The sequence below is a fragment of the Pan paniscus genome, chromosome 5 (assembly GCF_029289425.2).
Source record: "Pan paniscus chromosome 5, NHGRI_mPanPan1-v2.0_pri, whole genome shotgun sequence".
NCBI lineage: Eukaryota > Metazoa > Chordata > Mammalia > Primates > Hominidae > Pan > Pan paniscus.
In genome coordinates, this window is record NC_073254.2 from 105,244,009 (window position 1) to 105,270,146 (window position 26,138).

Consider the following 26,138-nt stretch of genomic DNA (forward strand, 5'->3'; position numbering starts at 1 on the left):
TCCTGGGGCTGTGTTACAGGCCATTGGTCACTCATATTTGGCTCAGAATAAGTCCCTTTAAATATTTTACAGAGCTTGATCTTTTCATCAGTACATGAACACAGGATATCTTTCCATTGATTTGTGTTTTCTTCCATTTTTTCCTCATTGTTTTATGGTTTTCAGTGTACAGGCTTCTAAGTCCTTGGTTAAATTTATCTCTAAATATTCTTTATGCTATTATAAATGGGATTTTTTGTTTCGTTTACATATAGTTTGTTAATGCATAGAAATGCCACTGATTTTTATGTGTTCATTTTTATCTTGCAACATTACTGAATTTGTTCATCAGGGTTCTAGTAGTTTTTTCTACTTATAAGATCACATCATTTGCAAACAAAGACAATTTTACTTCTGACTTTCCAATTTGGATGTCTTTTATCTCTTTTTCTTGCCTAATTGCTCTAGCCAGGACTGCCAGTACTATGTTGAATAGAAGTGGGGAGAGTAAGCATCCTTATTTCTAATCTTAGAAAAAAATTTTCAGTTTTTCACCATTGAGTATGGTGTTACCTGTGAGCTTGTCTTATGTGCTCTTTATTATGTTGAGATACACTCCTACTATATCCAATTTGTTGAGAGGTTTTATCATGAAAGAATCTTGAATTTTGTCAAATGCTTTTTTTGCAACTATTACAATAAGCATATGATTTTATCTTTTCTTCTGCTAATGTGGTGTATCATATTTATGGATTTCATATGACATGTTTTTTGAAAATAATCAATGTTATAAGATGTCACATATTTTCACCACTTTGCAAAGCAAACATCATATTTTATCTTGATAACTATTAGCCAAATTTCATCACAATCAATTCTTTCCTAAGCATATTTATGACAAGTTAATTAAGAAAAATGGGAAATGCTGACTATCCCACCTAAAATAAAAAGAAAAAAATCGTTTGTTTTCTTCAGTCAAGAAAATATAAGCCTCTCTAAGTGACAGAAAAAAATTAAGTGTTATCCAGTGTTCAGCAACAATATTCTTTATGCATAGGAAAAGTTATCCTTGAGTAAGAAATACATTCATCGATAGCAGAACTGAACATGCGTCACGAAAATTTGCATGCCTAGAGCCTATAATATCTGAGCCAACTAGACCCCTGGCCACAATGGTGCTCACATCTTCCTAAACAAGGTGGAAATCACCTCCTATATGGCATGCTTCTAGATATGTGGCAGGAAACATTTTAAAGTGGTTACAAGAATTTGCACTAGATGATTCTTTATTTAGAATGTCATTAGGAGAAACAGTTTTGACCTTCAAATAGTAACAGACCTTCAAATTTTCCTTTGGAATTGAAGTATACAGCAGCTTTATACTTTGAACATTAAGGATTTTTAATATCCAAAACCTAACCAATTTGTAGCTGGAGCTCAAGTCAGCCTCACCATACAAAATAGATATTTCCAGAAAAGACTCCAAAAAATAATTGCTTTATTACACTAAAATTCAGTTAGGTACTTTTCATAACCACAAATATTAATGTAACCTCAACTCTTCTAAGGCTCTTACTGCAAGTATATACTAATCGCATTTCACTGTCCCTTGTATGTAGCATAACGTCTTTTAGGGAGAAAGATTACTGTTTCCAACTCCACCGAAGCAGTTCTTGGAGAATATATTAGCAAAATATATTATGTGATAAAAGATTTGTATTCAAAATATGCAATTAACTCATAAAACTCAACAAAAAGATAATAAACAACCCAATTCATAAGGACAGAAGATCTGAAAACCTCCCCAAAGAAAACCCAAACTCTTTATGGATTGTACATACGCATATGAAAAGATGCTCAACATTACATGTTATTAAGGAATTGCAAATTAAAATAACAACGGGCTATCACTACATCACTATTAGAATGGCTAAAATACAAAAACAATACTAGCAATACCAAATGCTGGTGAGGGTGCAGAACAGTAGAAACTCTCATTCATTTATTGCTGGTGGACATGCAAAATGGTGCAGCCACTTTGGAAGACAGTTCAAAAGTTTCTTACAAAGCTAAGCATGCTCTTACCGTAAGATTTGGCAATAGTTCCTCTAGGTATTTACTTGATTGAGCTGAAAACTTATGTCCACACAAAACTAAATGTAGTCTCACCATAGGATCTAGCCATTATGCTCATTGGTATTTACCCAAATAAGTTGAAGAAGTTATGTCCACACACACACAAAAAAACTGCATATGAATGTTTTAGCAGCTCTATTCATAATTGCCAAAATTTGGAAGCAACACAAATGTCCTCCAATAGGCCAATAGATAAACTGTGGTATGTTCTTACAGTGGAATACTACTCAATGATAAAAAGAAATGAGCTATCAAGCCATACAAAGGCATAGAGGAAACTTAAATGCAAATTGCTAAGTGAAAGAGGTCAGTCTGAAAAGGCTACATACTGTCTGATTTCAACAATATAGCATTCTAGAAAAGGCAAAACTATAGAGACAATAAAAAAGGTCAGCTGTTGCCAAGAGTTTGGAAGGAGTGGAGATGAATAGTGAGCACAGGGGATATGTAGGGCAGTGAAAGCATTCTGTATGATACTTTAATGATGGGTTCATGAGATTACATGTTTGAGAAAATTCATAAAACAATGCAAAACAAAGATTATAATTTCATGTAAACTATGGACTTTAGGTAATAGTAATTGATATGGTTTGGCTCTGTGTCCCTACCCAAATCTCACGTCAAATTGTAATCCCTAGTGTCAGAGGAGGGGTCTGGTGGGAGGTCACTGAATTATGGGGACAGACTTCCCCATTTTTGTTCTTGTGATAGACTTCTCATAAGATGTGGTTGTTTGAACAATGAGATACCATCTCACACCAGTTAGAATGGCAATCATTAAAAAGTCAGGAAACAATAGGTGCTGGAGAGGATGTGGAGAAATAGGAACACTTTGACACTGTTGGTGGGACTGTAAACTAGTTCAACCATTGTGGAAGTCAGTGTGGCGATTCCTCAGGGATCTAGAACTAGAAATACCATTTGATCCAGCCATCCCATTACTGGGTATATACCCAAAGGACTATAAATCATGCTGCTATAAAGACACATGCACACGTATGTTTATTGCAGCACTATTTACAATAGCAAAGACTTGGAACCAAGCCAAATGTCCAACAATGATAGACTGGATTAAGAAAATGTGGCACATATACACCATGGAATACTATGCAGCCATAAAAAATGATGAGTTCATGTCCTTTGTAGGGACATGGATGAAATTGGAAATCATCATTCTCAGTAAACTATCGCAAGGACAAAAAACCAAACACCAGATGTTCTCACTCATAGATGGGAATTGAAAAATGAGAACACATGGACACAGGAAGGGGAACATCACACTCTGGGGCCTGTTGTGGGGTGGGGGGAGGGGGGAGGGATAGCATTAGGAGATATACCTAATGCTAAATGACGAGTTAATGGGTGCAGCACACCAGCATGGCACATGTATACATGTGTAACTAACCTGCACATTGTGCACATGTACCCTAAAACTTAAAGTATAATAATAATAAAAAATAAAATAAAATAAAATAAAATAAAAAGATGTGGTTGTTTGAAAGTGTGTAGCATCTCACCCTTTGCTCTCTCTCTCTCTCCTGCCAGCCATGTGAAGACGTGTTTGCTTCCCCTTCACCTTCCTCCATGATTGTAAGTTTCCTGAGGCATCCCCAGCCATGCCTCCTAAACAGCCTGCAGACCTGTGAGTCAATTAAATCTCTTTTCTTTTTAAATTACCCAGATTCAGGTAGTTCTTTACATCAGTGTGAGAATGGACTAATACAGTAATATGCCAATATTAATCATTCATTAGTTGGAATACAGGTACCACAAGAGTGCAAAATATTGTTGGTGTGCAGGGGAAGATAGCATATGGGAACTCTGTACTATCGACTCAGTTTTTATGTCCAAATAATAAAGTCTAAGAATTAAGGAGGAAAAGCAAGTCAAGTAGTCTGTATTTTAATTTAGCTGATTATTCTCTGATGAGATGCTTTACACTTGGTCTGATCCTTTGCTCTATGAAGAAAAAAATTTATTCTGTACAATGCCTGGGATTGGGTGTTAAGGCAATTGGAAGCCATTCATTGACATGTATCATGTTAGCTTAACAATCTACACATCGATTCTGCTTGATCAACCTGCATGCCTGAGCACACAGATCAGGAACAAAGGGCGGGAGAAGAGAGTGAAGAGTTGGTATTTGCGTTACCCAGGGCCTTCAGGAACATTTGTGCAGAATCAATTGCAGCAACTGTTAGTCATCACAGGTTACCCTGGAGGACTGATCTGCTTTATAGAGTAGGGTGTCAGTGAAGATGTTCACAGCAGTAAGCACAATGGCGGACGTTTTCGTAGCTAGCACTAGTCACCTAGGCAGGGAACAACTAGGCCTGGAGAGTCAGGGAAGGGATTTACAGGTGCCTCTGTATTTCAGGAAGCTCTCCCATGATCTGCAAATGACTTTCCCTTACACTAAGAAAGTTGGGGCTTATTTGGTTGGCAAAATGATCAACAAGGGTCCTTTTGCCAAAGTAATAGAAGGGCTGGGTCTCCCCATGGGTGAAAAGGCAAGTACACATTGACAAATAGATCCAACTCTCATGCCTATCCATGATCTGATATGATATTAAGTAGAAAATGATAATTTTTCTATTTCATAGCTTGGTCTACAACCTAGATTTTCTGAGAAGGCTCAAATCATTTTAAATCAATAAAAATCTTGAAGTTTTGATTATCTGTTTGTTAGTTCAGAAACATGTGTGTTCCAGCTAAGTGTGTTTACATATATTATTTTCACAACAGATACAAATAAATTCAAAGAAATAAGATTTTAAAAATCACATTGTGACTTGTTTTATTTTCTTATCCAAATAAAATGCTTCTTTATCTGTTTTTGCTGAAAACAAAGGGAAAAAGTCTTGCTTTAAACTAACAACTATCAAAAGAAAAATTAATAGAAAATTCTAATGAGTTTTCCTAGAATCCATTAAAGCTAATTTTATTGGCATATGTAACTTCTTTCCTATTATTTTTATTTCTGATCCAACTACTTTTTTGGCTGTGGTTGAAATATGTTCCAAGACGTAATATGTTATTTTTATTAATAAATACATTCTTTATAATTAAAAAGACAATCATATCAGCTTTGCTGAGAGCTATGTCAGAAAAGTTGACAAAAAGACCAAATAGATTGCTGAAATATAATTACATTTTAGTATAGTTAGTATCAATTCTTAATTATTAAAATGTTAGCTTTAGATATTTATTAAGGTATGATACTTTATTCACATCCTAATTTTACAAAATTACATTATAAAATTTCTGTTACTACTTATTCTCCTTGTTTTGTGCTTAAAGAAAAAAAGCCAACTTTGGCTGTTTTTATTAGTAACCTTCACTGAGCATCATTTACATCCTCAATTATTTAGGTAGCCATCAAAGGCATTAGCAAGAAGAAAGCCAAGCAAGACTCCTATGTTCTAAAGAATATAAAGTGTGAATCTTGGATCCAGTAAATTGTCAAATACCCTAATGCTTCCCAGCTACAAACCCTGGAGACTAAGAACTCTTATTACGTGATGATGGAGCTATGCCTCAGTGGCAACCTCCTGAATAGGATCTGGGATCAAAAGAAACTAAGTGAAAGGGAAGTGAAGATGATCTTCAGGCAGATGTTGTCCGCAATGGAGCATGTGCACTGGCATGGAATGGTACACAAGGATTATGCATTTTTTTTCTTCTCAGGCAGGAAAAGCCACCAAAGCCCCCAAGTTTATGAAACCCTTGACATGTCAATCACTGACAGTAAGCCCAGCATAGGCTCTATAGCTAAATGCAAACTAAGGGAAGATCGGTGTTCTTGAGAAGTTTCTCACTGAGTATGCCATCCAGGGGAAAGCAGGCACCAGCTCACAGGGCTCACAGAGCTGACCCAAGAGTAACCAATTCTTCCTCTCCTTACAGTGTTTAGGTAGAAACTTACATTTTGTGAAAACTATGATTGTAGTTTAGAGGAAAACTTTAATTTTCTTATAAACAAAATATATAAAAGTCATAAAATGTGGCACTGATATGTGTGGGAGGGATTTCTGCAAATTTTTGTGGGCATAATGATTTGGAGGAAACTCTAATTGAGGCCAGCTTATGGTATTAGCTGGTTTACAATGTGGTCTGTTCTTCCCATCCATCCAGATTGTTTAAATGCCTTATAAATGTGTTATGATTTGGGAAAGAGCATAGATACTAATTCCCAAGATCCCTCATACACTAAACTATACATAACTCATTCCACAGCATTGTTTTGTGTCTCCCTTTTCACTTCAGTAGAACTCCAGAGGCCAGAAAAGGATTTCAAGTCATTCTGTAACTTAGTGCTAGAGTTTTTCTTCCCTAGTCATCCTTGCATTCTTATCATATGTGATCCCTTTCCATAGCACACAAAAATACTTATATGTTTCCTTGAATGGGAGAAACTCCAGAAAAGGAGAATAGTGAACTTAATATCAGAGACACACTAAAGATACATATCCAAACGAGTCTTGTAAGGGAAATGGTTTCTGACAAACTTCTGATTATTGTTTAAACAAATGACTTGTTTACATGTTCAATTGCTTAATGATGTCAAGCTTATAATCACTACACATGGGTGTGTATGTAACACATCCATGGCTAGAGAAGGTGAAAGTCCCTGCTGCTTTTCACAGTGAGGTCCAAGAATAAGAAGGCAGAAAACTCCACTCAGGGGGCCTCCCATGCATTGCTTCACACAGTTCAGAAGGCCCCACTCTCTGCCTACCTTCTGTATAACCATGCCTTCTCCTCCTTGGAAAAGCCTACACACCAAAGGACAGAAGAGACAGACAGAACAAACAACTTCCATAAAATGCTCGGTGGAGGCAAGGACTAAACTCCATCTGAAAACATAATCTTGTTTCTAGTGTTTATGCTTTAATTCTCTGTTTTAAGCCCACCCTAACTGCTTCTTCTGCTTATGGTTAAAATATACAGAGATCACTTACTGCATACATTATCTTTGTATGTAGTGATGCATATGCAAATATATTATGTTATTTAATGCTCTTGACTCTCCAGTGAAGTGTTGGTAATCTCCATTCCCACAGATATTTGGATGCCATCATTAACGCCTCTGAGGCCTCACAAATTAGGGGTCCTTCTCAGGGACCATGCTTACGGGACTCTGCCCCACTCCCACTGTGAGACTCACACAAGTGGATGACTGAGAGAAAAACTTAGAAGACTATCATTTTATTTTTTTCAATTAGTTCATTCTTTAAAAGACAACAAAAAATATAATGGCCCATATTCACATAATATTTGATGATAATACTCCAATCTTCTTCCACACAGTCTCCTGAGGAGGTCCTTCTCAGATATTTAGGGTATTGGTTCAGTTAAGCCAAGTTTTATCTGCCTAAAATGCTGGACAGGAGAAAAGTGCTCGGCATGATTTATCCTGAGTCCCATGTTCCTGACAGACAATCCTGAAAATAATGCTATCTTTATACAAGATTCTGCCCGGTTGCCTAGGAGTTATTTAGTGACTTTAAGTGCGTTCGTTCCAACTATGGCTTGATTAGAAAAAGAGAAACTCCATTTGTTTGATTAATTTCCTAATGATTCATATAAAGACTCCTTATCATTTATTTCTCCTACTAAGAAATGAATGGTAAGGAACTTTATATGAATAATTTTATTTTATAAATAAATATATTTTAAAATTTTATTTTATAAATAAATATATTTTAAAATTTTATTTTATAAATAAATATATTTTAAATTTTTATTTTATAAATAAATATATTTTAAATTTTTATTTTATAAATAAATATATTTTAATATTTTATTTTATAAATAAATATATTTTAATATTTTATTTTATTTAGTTTTAGTTTTAAATGTTTTATTTTTTACTTCTGTAGGTACATAGTAGGTATATATATTGATGGGGTACATAAGATGTTTTGATACAAGCATGCAATGTGAAATAATCACATCATGGAAAATGGGGTATCCTTTCCCGTTTATCCTTTGTGCTACAAACAATCCAGTTATACTCTTTTCATTATTTTTAAATGTACAATTAAATTATTGGCTATAGTCACCCTGTTGTACTATCAAATAGTAGGTCTTATTAACTCTTTATATATTTTTTGAATCCATTAATCATTCCCACCTTCTCTCTAAACCACACCTCCCCATTCAGTCCCCACTACTCTTCCCAGCCTCTGTGGTCTCATATTGTAATACAAGATGATTCCCAAATGAGTGGTCTGCCCTTGTCAAGTCAAAACTATGAACAGAAAGCTGAAAGAATATTGTCTCCTCTGCTGGTGCTTTTTTTTTCTGGAAACTTGAGGAATTTAATCCATTATCAATTTTAAGGCTGAAGCCAAGAAAGGATCCACTTTAGCATAAAGTGCAATATTCTAAAACAGCAGTCCCCGACCTGTTTGGCACCAGGGACCAGTTTTATGGAAGGCATGGACCAGAAGTGAGGGGGCGGGTGGTTTCAGGATGATTCAAGCATGTTACATTTATCATTAGATTACCATAAGAAGCACACAACCTAGATCCCTCACATGCATAGTTCACAATAGGGTTTGTGCTCCTTTGAGAATCTAATGCCACCACCGATCTGACAGGAGACAGAGCTCAGCTTTGGTCACTCACTGCTCACCTCCTGCTATACGGCCCGGTTCCTAATAGGGGATAGGGACTCCTGTTCTAAAACACAAAACACTAATATTGGTATATAAGGTTTACTTTTCTTGATGTCTTTAGGGGCTTGAAGATTGAAAATTTTCTTGTGGATGTACACAATATCAAAATTGTTCATAAGTATAAATGTCTTTGTCTATTTCATTAATTCAGCAGATTAATGAAATAATTGATTAGTTAATTATTTAATTAATGAAATTTTAAATTCTTTGAAACACAGGCCTAAAGCATCTCAGAAGGCAGCATTAAGAGTCATATTATTTTATCCAGGTGGAGTGATACTATTTCAAAAAGTGGTGGTAACATACCTTCACCCAGTTGAAGCATAGATAAAAATGTACGATGTACACAGTCTACTATCATGTTAAGCTATCAAGTAACAAAGTACTTAAAATGATGTTTCATTTAAAATATTGTATGATTAAGTAAAAATCTAAATTTGGCGTTTTATAAGTGTAGTTATATATGACATAAATACATATTCTGTTGTCTGTAAAACCATTCCATCGTTTTTTTCAAAATGTTATTCTATTCCAAATAATCTTGGCAAAAATAATCTTAAGAAGTTCTTATACCTAAACATTTCTGTTGCTTTTCAAGAATTGCTAAGTGAAGTCTGAGCAATTCTCACTGAAGTAATAAAATCCTGAAAATAACCTGCATCCTTGAAGCTTAGAGGTCTGCAGTGAGGCTTTCAGAGGAGCCTGGAGACTGCCTGTCAGTCTTGCTGTGTGAATCCTTGAGAATTTACAGCTTTCATGACATGGACCCAGCTTTGAGTCCTTCCAGGCCAGTCATGCTCACTAGGGGTGATTTTATATAGTCCAAGATCCAAGACCCCAGATACTGACGCTCTGTTTTTTCTGGTTACCATTGTCACTCGGGAAGTTTTGCAGGCCCTCAGTTGAGGACCACAGGGCCTCTCACTTCCACTTCCTTCCCTGGACCCTTGGCTATCCAGGTGGACCGGCAGACAGCTTTTTCCTACTGAACCATGATTGCATAAAGCAGGGGCTGTCCTCTCCCCTTATATGTAACGATCAGCAAAGGCTGTTCTACTTACTGACTTTGTAGAAATAGACAAATTGTGCAAGAAAAATAACAAGAACAATAATAATAACTGATATCTAATGGAGCACTTATGATGTGTTCCAAACCTTTAACCTCTATTAGCATTTTAATCCATATAAAAACCTATGAGGTAGATACTAATATTTCCCCATTTTGCAGATGAGGAAATTGAGTCATGCAGCAGTGTAACTGTGATTCCAACCCTAAAAGAGTCAGGCAAAAAGCAAAAATGAGTAGAGTAAACCCAAGTTCCCGAGGTAATAGAGAGTGGTGAGGGGTAACCCAAGAGCAAAGTCTGGACTAACAGGCCAGACATTATGTGCACTCATCAAGATCTATAGACAGGTAAACTTTGCAACATAGTGGAATGCAAATGGCAAGTTATGTTATACCACCCATAACCTAAAGAAAACATTTCTAGAGAGCTGGCAAAAAATAAAAATAAATAAAAATAAAAGCCCAAGAATTTGAAGCAATAAAATAAATGATTTTAAATAAGAACAGTGCCTCACCCTGTTTTCTTGCATCCTTATTCTCATGAGAATTGCTGCTATAAAATATTTTCTACTGAATTATTTTATCAAGTTATTCATAGACCCTCTTTATCCAAGTGCTGCTCAGAAGTATTCAATTTCTCGGCCAGAGGCGAGATTCTTGGTCTGTCCATTTGTAAATCTTTCAGGCTTTTGATTGAGTAATACTGAGAAGTTGGAGGGTCTTTCTCAGGAGCAGTTAAGTACTCAGGGTGGAAGTCCTGCCTATGCGGCCCCTGAACTGCTTGCTCATCAGAAATATGGCCCCAAAGTGGATGTCTGGTTCATGTAAGTAAATCACCAACCTCCTGTGTTAGGTTAGGAACTCTTCGTGATAATCCCTTCGGCTTTAGAGCTGCGTGAAACCTGGCAGTGAGGGGGAGAGAGTGTTACGGAAAGCATTTTTCCTCACTCTAAGTTTAAGAAATTACACATACACATCAACTACATCTTAGCAAAACTGCTGCACAGTTATAGTGCTGAAAATGTGGGGAATCTGTAAAGATGTGAAGATTCTGTGACCTGGTGGTCAACATTTTATTTCACTTTCAAATTCAAAGCAACACAAGCATTTGAAAGGAACACATTTTGGGCTTCCCCTGATCAATTCTTCAAGACCCAGCCTGATATCACCTCCATGAAACCATCTCAGACACTTCTGAGCCCCACCACCAAGCTGGTTGGGTGGTGTGCTCAATAACTCCAGTGTGTTTTGTTTTTCGCTGTGGTGGAACCACCCTGTCACATCATTATCCTTTGGCTATGGGTCTCCCTCATTAGACATCACTCTGTCATCATCCCTGCAGAGCTAGCATCCAGCACACTGTTGGGGGCTTAACAGGGCTTACTGATTGTTTATTGGATGAACTTTCAAATTATCTATGAATATTAACGAACCATTCATTCTCCATCTGCCATTAGGTATTTAAGCAGAACACTGTAATGACAGAGCTCAGGTTTAACATGTGCCAAACTTGTGCTAAAATATACTAATGCTAACAAATGGTGTCCAAGAAGTCAAATGGGATCACTTTAAGAAAGAAGAGCATGTGATAATTAATGTGCCAGTGTTCTACAAGCATTTTATCATTTTATTGTCCAGTAAGATTCAATTGTCCATAGAAGCATAGAGTTAATGAAGAAAAATCTGCAAAAGGATTTTATCTTAATGAATTTTAAGACTCCCCTTGGAAATCGTATTTGCACTCTTTATTCTTGTAATAAACCTTTTTCTTCATAAATACTGCAAATAACATGTCAGAATTACTGTGTCCAAAATACCACAATGTCTAATCTAGAAAAGTCTAAATTGATATTTTATTATATGAAGAAAGATAATGGGATGAAATATTATTTTAATGTAAATTAGTAAGGAAAGGAGAAAAAAAGGAAAAGCTAATAGATGTGGCCTAAAGATTTTTTCCTCCCACCTCTTCTTCAGCCATATTTAGATTCCGCTACATTTTAGCCTTACATTAGAAGAGTTTGTTAAAGGATACATTTTTAACCCTAAATTCTCACATTTAAAAAAAGGCTAAGTTAGCAGCCCTCCTCATTCTTTCGTCTTTGATTAAGTACCTTTTCTCTCTAACTTCTGAGGATAAACACAATCAAAATATAGTGAGGTTTGGGTTTGTTGCTTTGTTTGTTTTGTAGAAACCAAACTGTGCATTAGCTCTAACTTCCATTCAACACATTCAACACAAAATCTTTTAAGGATACGCCAACAGTCACTATACTTGGTTTTTATTTTTGAGCATCTAGTCCCAAGATTCTTCGGAGGGCTGAGACATGATTACACTTGACATAAGTTCACTAAATTAACAAACCAGCTGTTGCCTTTAAAGCATGTCAGAGATTTCAGTGGAGTGTTAAGAGTTGCATTCTGTTACAGCTAATAAATTTTCAAGTTCACATATTGCCGGGTTTCAGTTAAAATTAAATATCAAATTCACAATTGTTGGACTAAACACAGTTTGTATATCACCTTTTGAACCACTGCCTGTATAAGTCTAATCCAGCTGCTTTTTTGTCTCTAGTATTTGTTCTTTGTAACATTCATATTCTGGTAAGTGCGTGGGAAGCACAAGAGACCTGTGTTCCACTCACCACGACATGATTTGTGTTATCCAGCAGATAACAGCGTGGATGGCCAAGGCAGCACCTAAACCACTGAAATGAACACTTTGTTTTCCCAGCACAGATTTCCCAGACATCCCCCACCATGCAGGATCTCCCTGCCTGATTGCTTAAACCCCAACACCAACCAAAAAACATGACCTCAGGCTTATGCAGGCAATCTGCTCCAAAACACTGCTTCGCTCAAATAGTAACACCCACTACCTCCACCTAAAAACAGCTTTTTGGCACAACCTGGCTGGAAAAACAGCTGAAAAATATTTAAATCCAGTATTTAAGTAGCTTAGAGGATTACTAGTAGGATAAAGAGTTTTTCTACTCTAGGTGTCTGATTCAGTGACAAATTTGGTTGATAGTGAGTGGAAATCCTGGTTGATGGTGAGTGTGAAAGTCATTATTACTTCCTTACGGGTCTTCTCTGGCCTGATCATTCCCCTTGGCTTCTGGCTCCTTCCCTGGGTCCCTTTACAAGAAGTCTCACAACTATGAGATAATAAAAATATCTCTAAAGAACATTTGAATGTTGGTCACAAATTCCACATGAATTTTATTCTGCTTTCTCGTTAGTCTCTGTAGTTTTCGTACATTTCTAAACTCTCTGGCCCAGCCAGGTTTAAATGCTTGAAATCCCAAGATTCCTATCAAAGGAATGGCTTCTCCATTTATTTTGTGGCCTGGACACATAAAGGCCACTCACAGTCAAAGACATACATTTAGTGGTTAAAAGCTTGGAGGCTGAAATCAGACTCTGAGTTCAAACCCAATCTTAGCTGTTTCCTGTGTGCCCTTGACAACCTGCTTCATCCACTTTCTAAGAGGCAGGGCACGTACCTTCTGACAGTGTTCCAAGGGGACAGCAATGTTTATTGAGAAACACCTCTAGTGGAGAAACAACAGGCCCTGTCCATCCCCCTTCATTCTGCTATAGATAATTGTCAGGGATAAACAGAGCTAAAACATTGCGACGTAGCCTACATTTATCTTTTATACCTACCCACCTCTCCTATTCCCTCCACTCTTCAAAAATCTCTTTCCTTTTCCTCCCTTCAAATCTCCAACTTGAAAATATCAGATTCTAGGCTGGGCACAATGGCTCACGCCTGTAATCCCAGTACTTTGGGAGGCAGAGGCAAGCAGATCGCTTGAGCCTAGGAATTCAAGACCAGCCTGGGCAACATGGCAAAACCCCTGTCTCTACAAAAAATTAGCCAAGCATTGTGGCACATGCATGTCGTCCTAGCACCTCGGGAGGCTGAGGCAAGAGAATCGCTTGAGCCCAGGAGGCAAAGGTCGTAGTGAGCCGAGATTGCACCACTGCATTCCCACCTGAGCCACAGAGTGAGACCCTGTCACAAGAAAAAAAGAAAAGAAAAGAGAAAAGAAAGGTGGGGAAGGGAGGGGAGGGGAGGGGAGAGGAGGGGAGGGGAAGAGAGGAGGGGAGGGGAGGGGAGGGGAGGGGAGAGGAGAGGAGAGGAGAGGAGAGGACAGAAAAGAAAAGGGAAGGGAAGGGAAGGGGAGGGGAGGGGAGACCAGATTCCTAAAAACCTGATTTGTCATTCATAGTTTAGTATAAATACAGGCTTAACCTTTCCAGGATGTATTTGATTTGTAAATGAGGAGCTTCTTAACCAAATAAGTAACTTAATGAATAAGTTCAAACTCTGATTATATTAGCCAGGATCCTAACAGACAGCAGCAAATATGTTCAAATTAAGATAATTCAAGGAGAGATCATTTACAAAGGGACTGATTACAAAGTCATGAGTGGACAAAAGGGAATCACAGGAATAATGCAGGGGCCTGGAGCTAACAGCAGCAGATCTGCCCCACTCCTAGGCCCAAAGGGACAAAGGAGGGAAGAAGTTACTAGAACCTAGAAGTCAAGTTACTTAGCATTGGCTTTCTTCAAAGGAAATATAACCTTAGTCAAGGTGAACAACCAGTCCAAGACATCTTGAGAAGGCCAAGGAACAGAAACGTTGACCTCACTGTCTGCATTCCTTCCAATCTCCTGCCAGGGATCCCCATTGGCTGAGCCCAAAGGTAGCCAGAAGGCAGCAAAGCCCATCATTGCAGTCCATGCAGGTGGCCCTGGGGTAGAAAACAGTCTGCAGAAATGTGGAGAGTAGAAGCAGAAGATAAAATGGAATATCTAACAGAAGGGCTAGGAGACATTGTGGGCAAGACAGTTTCCTTCATCTGCTCCCATTGCAATCGCCTCTGCTCTTATCATCGCCTCCAATAGATTCCGAAGTCAGCAACTTGGCACAGAATTTCTGAAGTTTTTATGTTTGCAAAGAAGTAAAACACTATATCCTCTTCACCCCACTCCCCCACCCCACCCCCACTGCCTTCCTCAAAGTTTAAAAACAAAAAATCTGGTTTCGACCATCAGGTGAGTAAAGTAACTGAGAAAGGCACTACTCCTTTGACACACACACGCAGCTTAAAACCGGCATCTCTCCTGGAAAGGCATTTCTTGAGTAGTCATATAACTCCAGGCTTTGGGTGGAAGCAGGGAAACAAGCAGAACATAAATTTAACAGAGAAAATGAACCCGAGAGTCCGATTCAAATCTCAGGAAAAGGACGCTTTGTATGGAATCGGAGACTGTGACTCACACTTCAGGCAGGATATGGAAGCAGAGAAAGAGACCCAACCTAAGCACACACACCATGTAAATCCTACTTTACTGTCAGTTCACATCTGAAGGTCAGTTCCAAATGCATTTTGCAAATAGCATAAAGTGGAAAAAAAAAAAAAAGAAGGCAAAAAATAAAAAGAGTTGGCAGTGTGTTGATTGGAGTGGTCAATGTTATCTGTAAGCAAATGGGTCAGCAGGGTGTCCAAGAATTACCAATGCATTAAGGCAGATATAAGCAGCCGGCTCACCCTTGTACTGGGTGAAGGTAATTTTCTAGAACATGGGCAATACACTCTTAGTTCTGCTCTTAGCTGAACATGCAGGGGGGTGAGGCTGGGTTTGGAAAAAAATGTACTAAATTGGTTCTTTTATGGCTTCAAGACTGGCCATCTATGAGACACAATGAAAATTCATTTGTAACCCTGGAGAACAGTTTTTTTAGGATGTATTTTTGGATTGCAGCTTGTCTAGCTCTGAATGGAAAACACAAAATTACATTAAGATAACATAAATGTACAGGATATAGAACCACCCCTGTTAGGAATTTGTGATCAACATTCAGATTTTCCTCTGAGACATTTTAAACATCTTTATGCTGCAAGACATAATTCTACAAAGGGACATGCGTAGTCAGAGATACAAGTCCCACGGAGTCTTTCACTGCAGGAACTAAAACTCCATCGTTCTTTTCAAGAAATTTGACCTTGGTTCTTCTTTTTGCTGAGGCAGAGTAGGACACTAACTTGAAAAGAATCACATGTCTTACGCTGCTGTTGATAGCCTGTCTGTCCAAGAGCAAAATTTCTTTTCAGATAGTTCCTCTTCTTCCCCTTGATAGAGGGGTAAGTTTCTGATGCTGACTGGCACCTTACCATTCACATTGGAGATATTCAGTATTGAGCAACTCTATCAGAAGATGGTGATTGGTGCAATCAGCAATGTCCTACCTGAAATCTCCTTCGGTAACTTACTGTAGTCTCTAAGTTTGGTAGCAAAGCTCAAGAACAACAAAATGGCCAGCTTCCAAGAGCACACAGCATCTTGGGTTACTTTGGGGACTTCTCCATTTTTTTTTTTAAGAACCCAATATGAATCTTATCCAGGAAAATCTGTATCCCAATATGGCAGCAATAGCAACCCACAATATTCATTTGAGATATTTTGGGGTAACAGCACCAAGGGTTTTATAAGAACACGAGTGCTATTGAGATAACCAGTGGCTTCAAATACCAGTCTTATTGGTGTACAAACTGAAGATAACTGTGTTACAGTCAGGAAGCATTGCTGATATTGCTGTTGCTGTTGTTTTTCATTAGGATTTATTCAGACAATGCAAACTGAGAATGAGGCAATCCTGATCACCACTATCCATACTATCTCTGAAAGGCTGCCATTTTTACTTAAAGGTCTTCATGTTGAACTTTCTGACGAAAAAAGAATGTACAAGACAGGTGACAAAAATTACCTAAGAATTCACTAGCTCAAATTCTCTCTCAAAGAAGAATGAGCAAATGAAATGGAAAATTGAGAGGCACATGAACAGTGGAATAAGTAATCTGTGGAGCTCTTTTATGATTGCTCTTGTGTGAGAGCTTTATAATATCAGCCAAAACTATTCTGTCTTTCTCCCTCCCTTCATCTCCTCACTCATTCATATATGATCTTTCCAGAACAGAGAAAAAGCCTTTCAAAATTTAAGTGTCTAAAATAGACACTCACCCTTTCACAAGACATGCCTAAGTTTGTTTAAATATAAGTGGTCAACAAAGTGCCAAAGATAGAAATTGTATAATGGGCAAAGTTTTGTTTCAACAGAAAAAAAAAATGCCCTTGAGGGAATCTAAGATCAATGTTCTAAAAAAGTGACAAAACCTCAGTGTTTCTTTCCTCAAATTTTTAGTCTGGATTTCCCTAGAGAATGCACAAAACCTCAGGGTTTTTTCCTGAAATTTTTAACCTGGATTTCCCTTTAGAAACTGAGTTTCACGCATTCCTTACCGGAGCCTGACCTGCACAGCCTGCTACAGAGGAAGCAATGAGAGACAAATGGCTAAACAAAGGTAGTAATGGGAAACAACTGAGTTCTTTTATGTTACAAAAACAGGTAATTAATTCTCTCCTTTTCTATCTCTTATTAACCATGACTTGTACACTCACTTTGTTTTAGTTTCTCAGTACCACAGGGATAGGTTTTAGCCAAACTGGAAATATCTGTCTTAATAAAGGTCTACCATAGGCTTACTGAGAGCTGGTCTGTTTTTAATATTGAAAATACAAGCTGTATTTTCATAGAGATGTCCACATGGACAAATTTCCTGTTCTTGATTACACCGTGTGGTTTGGGTTCTACACTAAGCCTAGATTAAGAGATTTAATCATTTTTGTTTTTAGAAGAAGAGAAGAAAGGAACCAAATTCCACTTCTTTTCCTACCTAGATTTAAGATCATGGTATACTTAAGACATTTACAATCCAGCCCTGTATTCCATAAACTTTAGTCAAAGGTCAATACTTTAATAATCCACTCTATTGTCCAGAAAAAAATTTATCCTTGGAATTTTCTTACATTTATAAAAGATTATTGATTTTATCTTAGGTCTTGGGTTAAAAAAATGAGAGGAAAAAAACTTTATGAGATACCTCTCTCTTGCACAGGTGTGTGCATTTTAAAATCTGCCAAAAAAACTTCCAGTGTATTACCAACAATAACATCATTTGCTTATTATAATGACATTCCTTTCAAGAAAAGCCCTGAAATGACTTGACTAAAATTTTGAAAATGCTGGAGGGTAAAGAAGACCCTTTTACTTTTGTTTCAGACATTTTCAACTATAATAGGCTAAAACTTTGAAGATTTTAAAGTACAATTAGTCTCCAACTTGCAAACACTAGGTGAAGAGTGATCCACCTCCCACCCCTCTCCTTGCCACCCGTTTTGGAAATCTTGAAACTTTTAGAGAAACTCTGGGGTCATACAAAAAAGAAACCATGCAGTGCAGAAGGAGTTCTGCCTAGGGTTTCTCAGATGCTGCCTCTGCAGGATCCAGAAGAGCAGAGGCTGCAGACTGGTCCCCAGTGGAGTCTGCTGGCATAACCTGGAGTGACCCACAGCAAGCAGGAAATGTCATTGAACTCCAGTGGTCTATTAAACGAGTACGCACTCTATAACTTATACTTCTGTAATTGTCTTAAGATTTAAATATTTTAAATTGCCATAAAGAAAATTGACACTCCAGGAAGATAAACCACATCTTCTATCCAGGTTGATGAATAGGTGCCCTGTTTTAGAAGCAAGATCTCTATGCCTGCTCTGAAGAACAGGCTGCTATTTCTTACGAAGTACTTCTCCTTTCCAAACGGTACTAACTTCCTCCTCAGTTTCCCTTAAATATATCATTTCACTTTCTTAAACTGTCTAGAATTCTGCTAATTAAACATTTATTTGACCCCCTTTTCAATTCTACCACTGGAAAAATTAAGGACTACTAATCATTGATATGGTCATGTGTAGAAATTCCATCAAATTGTTTGCCTGCTAATATCTAGAGGGAAACAGCTACTGGTAGGATACTCAATGCTAAACTTGCAGTTTCAGGGAAAGGAAAACTATATAATTGTTGTAGTCCAAAAGCCCCAAGGATAACAGAGCTGGGGAATAAGCAAGGGTGCACAAAAGGTGGTAGGGAAGTGACAACTCCAGAAAGCACATCCATTTGGAAGTTCCAGTGGAGTTAATCTTGTACCCTGCAAAGGATGAAGAAATCTTCTATCTCCTTCACTTCCTCCTGCACCATACATCCCCCATTTCCACAACCTAGAACACATGGTAGTATAATAGGCATTTTGAGTCTACTAATAGCTAGCATTAAGTATATTTGATTGGGTTTGTCTAAAAACTGCTATGGCATTTATAGCATTATATGGAGAAATTAGCAAAAGTTCCAGACAACTAATTTATACATGAACTTTTGGAACACAATTTATTTCACGAGGTAGATTCTGTCCAAGTAAATCAAACTGTTCTACAACCATTTATGAAAGCCTATAAACAGCTAACAAATGTCTGAGCTGACTGGATTCTGGAAAGAAAAAAGAATTAAATTGAGGAGCTATATACTTCCTTCAAATTCCAGTACTTTTCCTCCGTGGAAAATAACCAGTGAATGGCAAGGTTCACAAGAGAGGAATGGGAGTATCAGGCAGATGTAGAAGTCATCAACTAAGTGAACTTCAAGAAAACCCAAAGGGTCTTATAAACCCCCACTCCCAACACCAGTGTTAGGTCCAATAGGACCTTAAACTATCAAAGAATAATAGGAAGGCTAGCTCATTTATAAAGCTGGTCAGTGGAGATTTCATCATCTTCACCAATTCATGCAACTATCAAGATATGCATTTCCAAGCTCATCAATTTTAGCTGGAAAAAAATAATAGCTAATAATTATGGAGTGTTTCCCATGTACCGGGCACTGTGCTAAAGTATCATCCATATAAAACAGTGCTGTAGATGCTCATTCATCAGTTAGATTAATCCCAGAATCCTCTGGAATTCTGACAAAGCAGTAATTAAGAGTGAGAAATTAAGTAAAATAGTCACACAATTAGTAAACTGAGATAGAATTCCAGTCTCAAACAATCTGAGCCCAGATTTTGTGTTCTTAACCACTCATTTGTGCTGCCCAGAACCAAAAGGAGAAACCAGATTGCTGGCTCCCAGAGTGTTCCTCCCTTCCCACATGTCATGGGTGACCAGCATCCTGTGAAACTCCACAGCCTGGTCCCAAGACTCTTAATGTTCCATGAGTTATGGCTACAGGTATATTGCCTCAGATTAGTGGTGCAGAGGGCTTATGGGGCTGACTGGATTCTACTCAGGGCAACAGGTCAGGATCAAATAGCCCAAGAGGACAGTTTTGGGCACATTACTGTCCCTTACCTCTCTACACATGCAGGTGCATCTCCAAATATGATGCCTTTGCAAATACACTTTATATTCCCAGTATACTGCAAAAGTTAAAAGATATAACTTGCCACAGTAACCAGCTACAATTAATATCAAGAATGTTTATATTTAACTTAAGCCCTCTTTCTTCATTACAAGTCCTAACTATAGACACCTCTACTCAGTAGAGATGAACCAGCGATGCATAATTTTCTATTACTTCTCAATACAGATCCTTTACATTCAAGGATTTTATTTTCAAATACATTTAAAAGTTGCCATACATTAAAAAGACTTAAAGAAAAGATACACTGAGAGTGCCTTCAGCATATTGTGGGAACACGGTGATGAACCACTGTTTCCAAGTGATGAACTTCTCTAGTGCATGCCCAGTAACCCAACAAAAGAATCACCAAGGAGCTTGAGGCCATTCAGATGGCCCCAGTAAACACTGCAACTCTGATGGTAACTTATTTTACAATATGTTTCTGGGTTGTCATTTTCTTTTCAGTGTCAGTAATCATATTGCTAAAAGTCCTTTATTCTAGGAATCATCTATCTCAGTAAGTTTTTTTAAAAAAGTGTAAAACTTTTTGCAGAAAAATTTTACACCATACTGAACAACTTTAAAAGGAAGCATAGAAAACTAGTTTATTTGAATCATAAGTTTACTTTCATGTGCTCAGATAAAGTTATTTTCCTTGGCATTTCAGACTCCAGCCTTTGAACTTCATTGCAAACACCATGGAATTTGGCCTTTCAGAAATTGCCAGTGTCCTGGTGAATAACAAGCCTTCTCCTATCACGGATTTGTACAGCTATATTAAAAATTAGTCAAATATCAAAAGGAACACCAAAGCTTGTAGGTAAAATGTCATCTTAGAATTGCATTTTGAACTTTGGGAGCAGTAAAAGGCTTGACAATTAAAATGTCAGAGCGGTCTTATCAAAAAATATCTTCAGATATTATTTCTTTCCTTTTTTTGTTTTTCATAGAATCAAATGGAGACCTAGCCACATACACAGACAGGCAGGCACACACCCACACATGTGTAGTTCATTAAATGAAATGCAATAATATGGAAATTGGGTGTAGTTTCATTTAGCTCATATCCATATTTAGATTTATAAATGTGAAATTTGGACTAGGACTTTCCCAGACTAGGAGGTTTTAACATGGTTTATTCTGCCAGTATTGGAAGGTTTACTACAAGTGGTATGTTTGGTGAATGTAAAGACATTCAGCAACATATATGATGAGGAAATTGTAATATTTAGAATCAGAAGATTTAGTTAGGAACTCAGCTCTACCATAGAAGTGACACTTTAAAAAATTATTTCTTTTTTTGAGACTCAATTGCTCATCTGTTAAATGAGAATTAGAGTCAAAGTATAGTTGATTCTCATTATTCATCATTGTTTCTTATAAGGACTCCATGAGCACTGAATTAATAAATACTAAAATATTGTTCCTTGGGGAAATACAAGGTTAGGTTCCAACAAATCTCTGGTCACATTTTTATCAACTAATCAGTGCATAACCTTATTTGGTGTGTGTTTCTGCTTAAAAATACATTATCTAATATTCATTGTTGATTTGTTAACATTGAACTCATGACAACAGCACTATAACTCAGGCTTGAATGAAGCTATCTAGCACACATATTTTCTCCATGAGGCACATCACTGTTTTCTTGCCCTTAGGAACATCAGACAGCACTTCAGCACTACTCTTGGGGGCCATTTTTTTATTTTTAATTTTTGTGGGTACATAATAGATGTACATATTATAGCATACATGAGATATTTTGATACAGACATGCAATGTGAAATAAGCACACATGGAAAAGAGGGTATCCATCCCCTCAAGCATTTATCCTTTGGAGTTACAAACAAATCAATTACATTCTTTAAGTTATTTTAAAATGTACAATTAAAGTATTATTCATTATAGTCACCCTACTGTACTATCAAATGGTAGGGTTTATTCATTCTTTCTAAATATTATTTTGTTTACCCGTTAATCATCCCCACCTTCCTGCCAGCCCCTCACTACCCTTGCCATTCTCTGGTAACCATCCTTTTACTCTATGTCTATGAGTTCAGTTGGTTTGCTTTTTAGATACAATGCGTGAGAAAATGTAAAGTTTGTCTTTCCGTGCCTGGCTTATTTCACTTAATGATCTCCAGTTCCACCCATGTTGCTGCAAGTGACTAGATCCTTCTTTTTTATGGCAGTGTGGTACTCCACTGTGTATATGTATCATATTTTCTTTATCCACTCATCTGTTGATGGACACTTAAGTTACTTCGAAATCTTAGCTATTGTAAACAATGCTGCAACACACATAGGAGTGCAGCATCTTCCAAATATTGATTTCCCTTCTTTTGGGTATATACCCAGCAGTGGGACTGCTGGATCATATGGTAGCTCAATTTTCAATTTTTTGGGGAACCTCCAAACTCTTCTCCATAGTGGTTGTACTAATACACATTTCCACCAATAGCACACAAGGGTTCCTTTTTCTCCACATCCTTGCCAGCATTTGTTATTGCCTGTCTTTTGGATATAAGCCATTTTAACTGGGGTGAGATGATATCTCATTGTACTTCTGATTTGCATTTCTCTTTTTTTTTTTCTTTTTTTGAGATGGAGCCTCACTCTGTCACCCCAGCTGGAATGCAGTGGCGCGATCTCGGCTCACCGCAACTTGCACCTCCCAGGTTTAAGCGATTCTCCTGCCTCAGCCTCCCGAGTAGCTGGGACTACAGGCACATGCCACCATGCTTGGATAATTTTTTGTATTTTTAGTAGAGACGGAGTTTCACCATGTTAGCCAGGATGGCCTCAATTTCCTGACCTTGTGATCCACCCGCCTCAGCCTCCCAAAGTGCTGGGATTACAGGTGTGAGCCACCACGCCCAGTCTGATTTGCATTTCTCTAATGATCAATGATGTTGAGCATCTTTTCATATAGCTGTTTGCCATTTGCATGTCTTCCTTGGAGAAATGTTTATTCAAATCTTTTGCCCATTTTTTGATCAGATTAGATGTTTTTCCTATAGAGTTGTTTGAGCTCCTTATATATTCTGGTTATTAACCCTTTGTCAGATGGGTGGTTTGCAAATATTTTTTCCCATTCTGTGGGTTGTCTCTTCACTGTTGATTGTTTCCTTTGCTGTGCAGAAGCGTTTTAACTTGTTGTAATCCTATTTGCCCATTTTTGTTTGGGTTGCCTGTGCTCGTGCAATATTGCTCAAGAAATTTTTGCCCAGACCAATATCTTGGAGATTTTCCCCAATGTTTTCTTGTAATACTTTCATAGCTTGAGGTCTTAGATTTAAGTCTTTAATTGATTTTTATTTGATTTGTATATATGGTGAGAGATAGGAATCTAGTTTCATTCTTTTGCACATGAACATCCAGTTTTCCCAGCATTGTTTATTAAAGAGATTGTCCTTTCTCCAATATATATTTTTGGCACCTTGGTCAAAAATAAGTTCCCTCTGGATGTATGGATTTATCTCTGGGTTCACTATTCTGTTCCACTGATTATGTGTCTGTTTTTATTCCAGTACCATGCTGTTTTGGTTACTGTAGCTCTATAGTATAGTTTGAAGTCAGATAATGTGATTCCTCCATTTTTGTTTTTTGGCTTAGGATAGCTTTAGTCATTCTGGGTCTTTTGTGGTTCCATGTAAATTTTAGGATTCTTTTTCTATTTCTGTGAAGAATGTCATTGGTATTTTGATAGGGATTGCATTAAATCTAATAGCTTTTTGGTGAAGTCTTTAGATTTTTCCAAATATAAGATTATATTACCTGCAAACAAGGATAATTTGACTTCTTCCCTTCCAATTTGGATGTCCTTTATATCTTTCTCTTGTCTGATTGCTCTAGCTAGGACTTCCAGTATTACGTTGAATAACAGTGGCAAAAGTGGGCATCCTTGTGTTCCAGATCTTAGAGGAAAGGCTTTCAGTTTTTCCCCATTCAGTATGATACTAGCTGTGAGTCTGTCATATATGGCTTTTTTTATGTTGAGGTATGTTCCTTCTATCTCCAGTTTTTTTTTGAAGGTTTTTATCATGAAGGGATGTTGAATGTTATCAAATGCATGTTTAGCATCAATTGAAATGGTCATATGGTTTTTATCCTTCATTCTGTTGATATTATGTATCACACTGATTGATTTGCATTTGTTGAATCATCCTTAGATCTCAAGGATAAATCCCAATTGGTCATAATAAATGATCTTTCTAAAGTATTGTTGAATTCAGTTTGCTAGTATTTTGTTAAGGATTTTTGCATCAATACATATCAGATATATTGTCCTGTAGTTTTCTCTCTTTTTTTTGATGTGTCTTTGTCTGGTTTTGGTATCAGGGTACTAGTGGCCTCATAGAATGCATTTGGAAGCATTCCTTCCTCCTCTGTTTTTTGAAATAGTTTGAGTCGCATTGGTATTCATTATTGTTTAAATGTTTGATACAATTCAGCAGTGAAGCCGTCAGGTCCTGGGCCTTTCTTTACTGGGAGACTTTTTATTACAGCTTCAAACTCACTAGTTGTTTTAGTCTGTTCAGATTTTGGATTTCTTCCTGGTTCAATCTTGATGGGTTGTATCTATGAATTTGTCTATTTCTTCTATATTTTCCATAGTTGCCCATAATGATCCTTTAAATTATCATGATCCTTTGAATTTGTGCAGTATCAGTTGCAATATCTTCTTTTTCATTTCTGATTTGATTTGGATCTTCCCTCTTTTTCTCTTAATTAGTCTGGCTAAAGGTTTGTCAATTTTGTTTAACTTTTTTAAAAAACCAAACTTTTCATTTCATTGGTCTTTTGTATTTTTATCATTTCAATTTCATTTATTTCTCCTCTGATGCTTATTCTTTTCTTCTACTAGTTTTGGGTTTGGTTTGCTCTTGCTTTTCTAACTGTTTAAGATACATTGTTAGATTGTCCATTTGAAATTTTTCCTCTTTTTTATTGTGGCCACTTACAGCTACAAACTTCCCTCTTAATACTGCTTTTGCTGTATCCCATAGGTTTTGGTATGTTGTTTTTCGATTACCATTTGTTTCAAGGAATTTTTTAAATTTTCTCTTAATTTCTTCGTTGACCCACTGGTCATTCAGGAGCATATTATTTAAGTTCCATGTGTTAGTATAGTTTCCAAAATTCCTCTTGTTATTAATTTCTAGTTTTATTCCCTTGTGGTCAGAGAAGATGCTTGATATTATTTCAATTTTTTGAATGTTTTAAGATTTGTTTGTGACCTAACATATGGTCCATCCTTGAGAATGATCCATGTGCTGGGGAAAAGAATGTGTATTCTGCAGCTTTTGGATGAAATGTTCTGTAAATAGCTATTAGATCCATCTGGTCTATAGTGCAGATTAGATCTTATGTTTCTTTGTTGATTTTCTGTCTAGAAGATTCGTCCAGTGCTGAAAGTGGGGTGTTAAAGTCTGTAGCTATTATTGCATTGGGGCCCATCTCTCTCTTTAGCTCTAATAATATTTCCTTTATATATCTGGGTGCCTCAGTGTTGGGTGCATATATATTTATAATTGTTATATCCTCATGTTGAATTGACCCCTTTATCACTATATAGTGACCTTCATTGTCTCTTCTTGTAGTTTTGGTTTTGAAATCAATTTTGTTTGATATAAGTGTATCGATTCCTGCTCTTTTTTTGACTCCATTGGCCTGGAATTATCTTTTTCCATTCCTTTATTTTCAGTCTATGTGTGTCTTTATAGGTGAAGTGTGTTACTTGTAAGAAACAGATCAAAGGGTCTTTTTTTGCATTCATTCAGCCACTCTATGTCTTTTGATTGGGGAGATTAATCCATTTACATTCAATATTATTATTGATAAGTAAGGATTTACTCCTGCCCTGCCATTTTGTCATTTGTTTTCTGATTGTTTTATGATATTCTCTTTCTTCTTTCTTTCCTTCTTGTCTTCTTCTAGTGAAGGTGATTTTCTCTGATAATAAAAT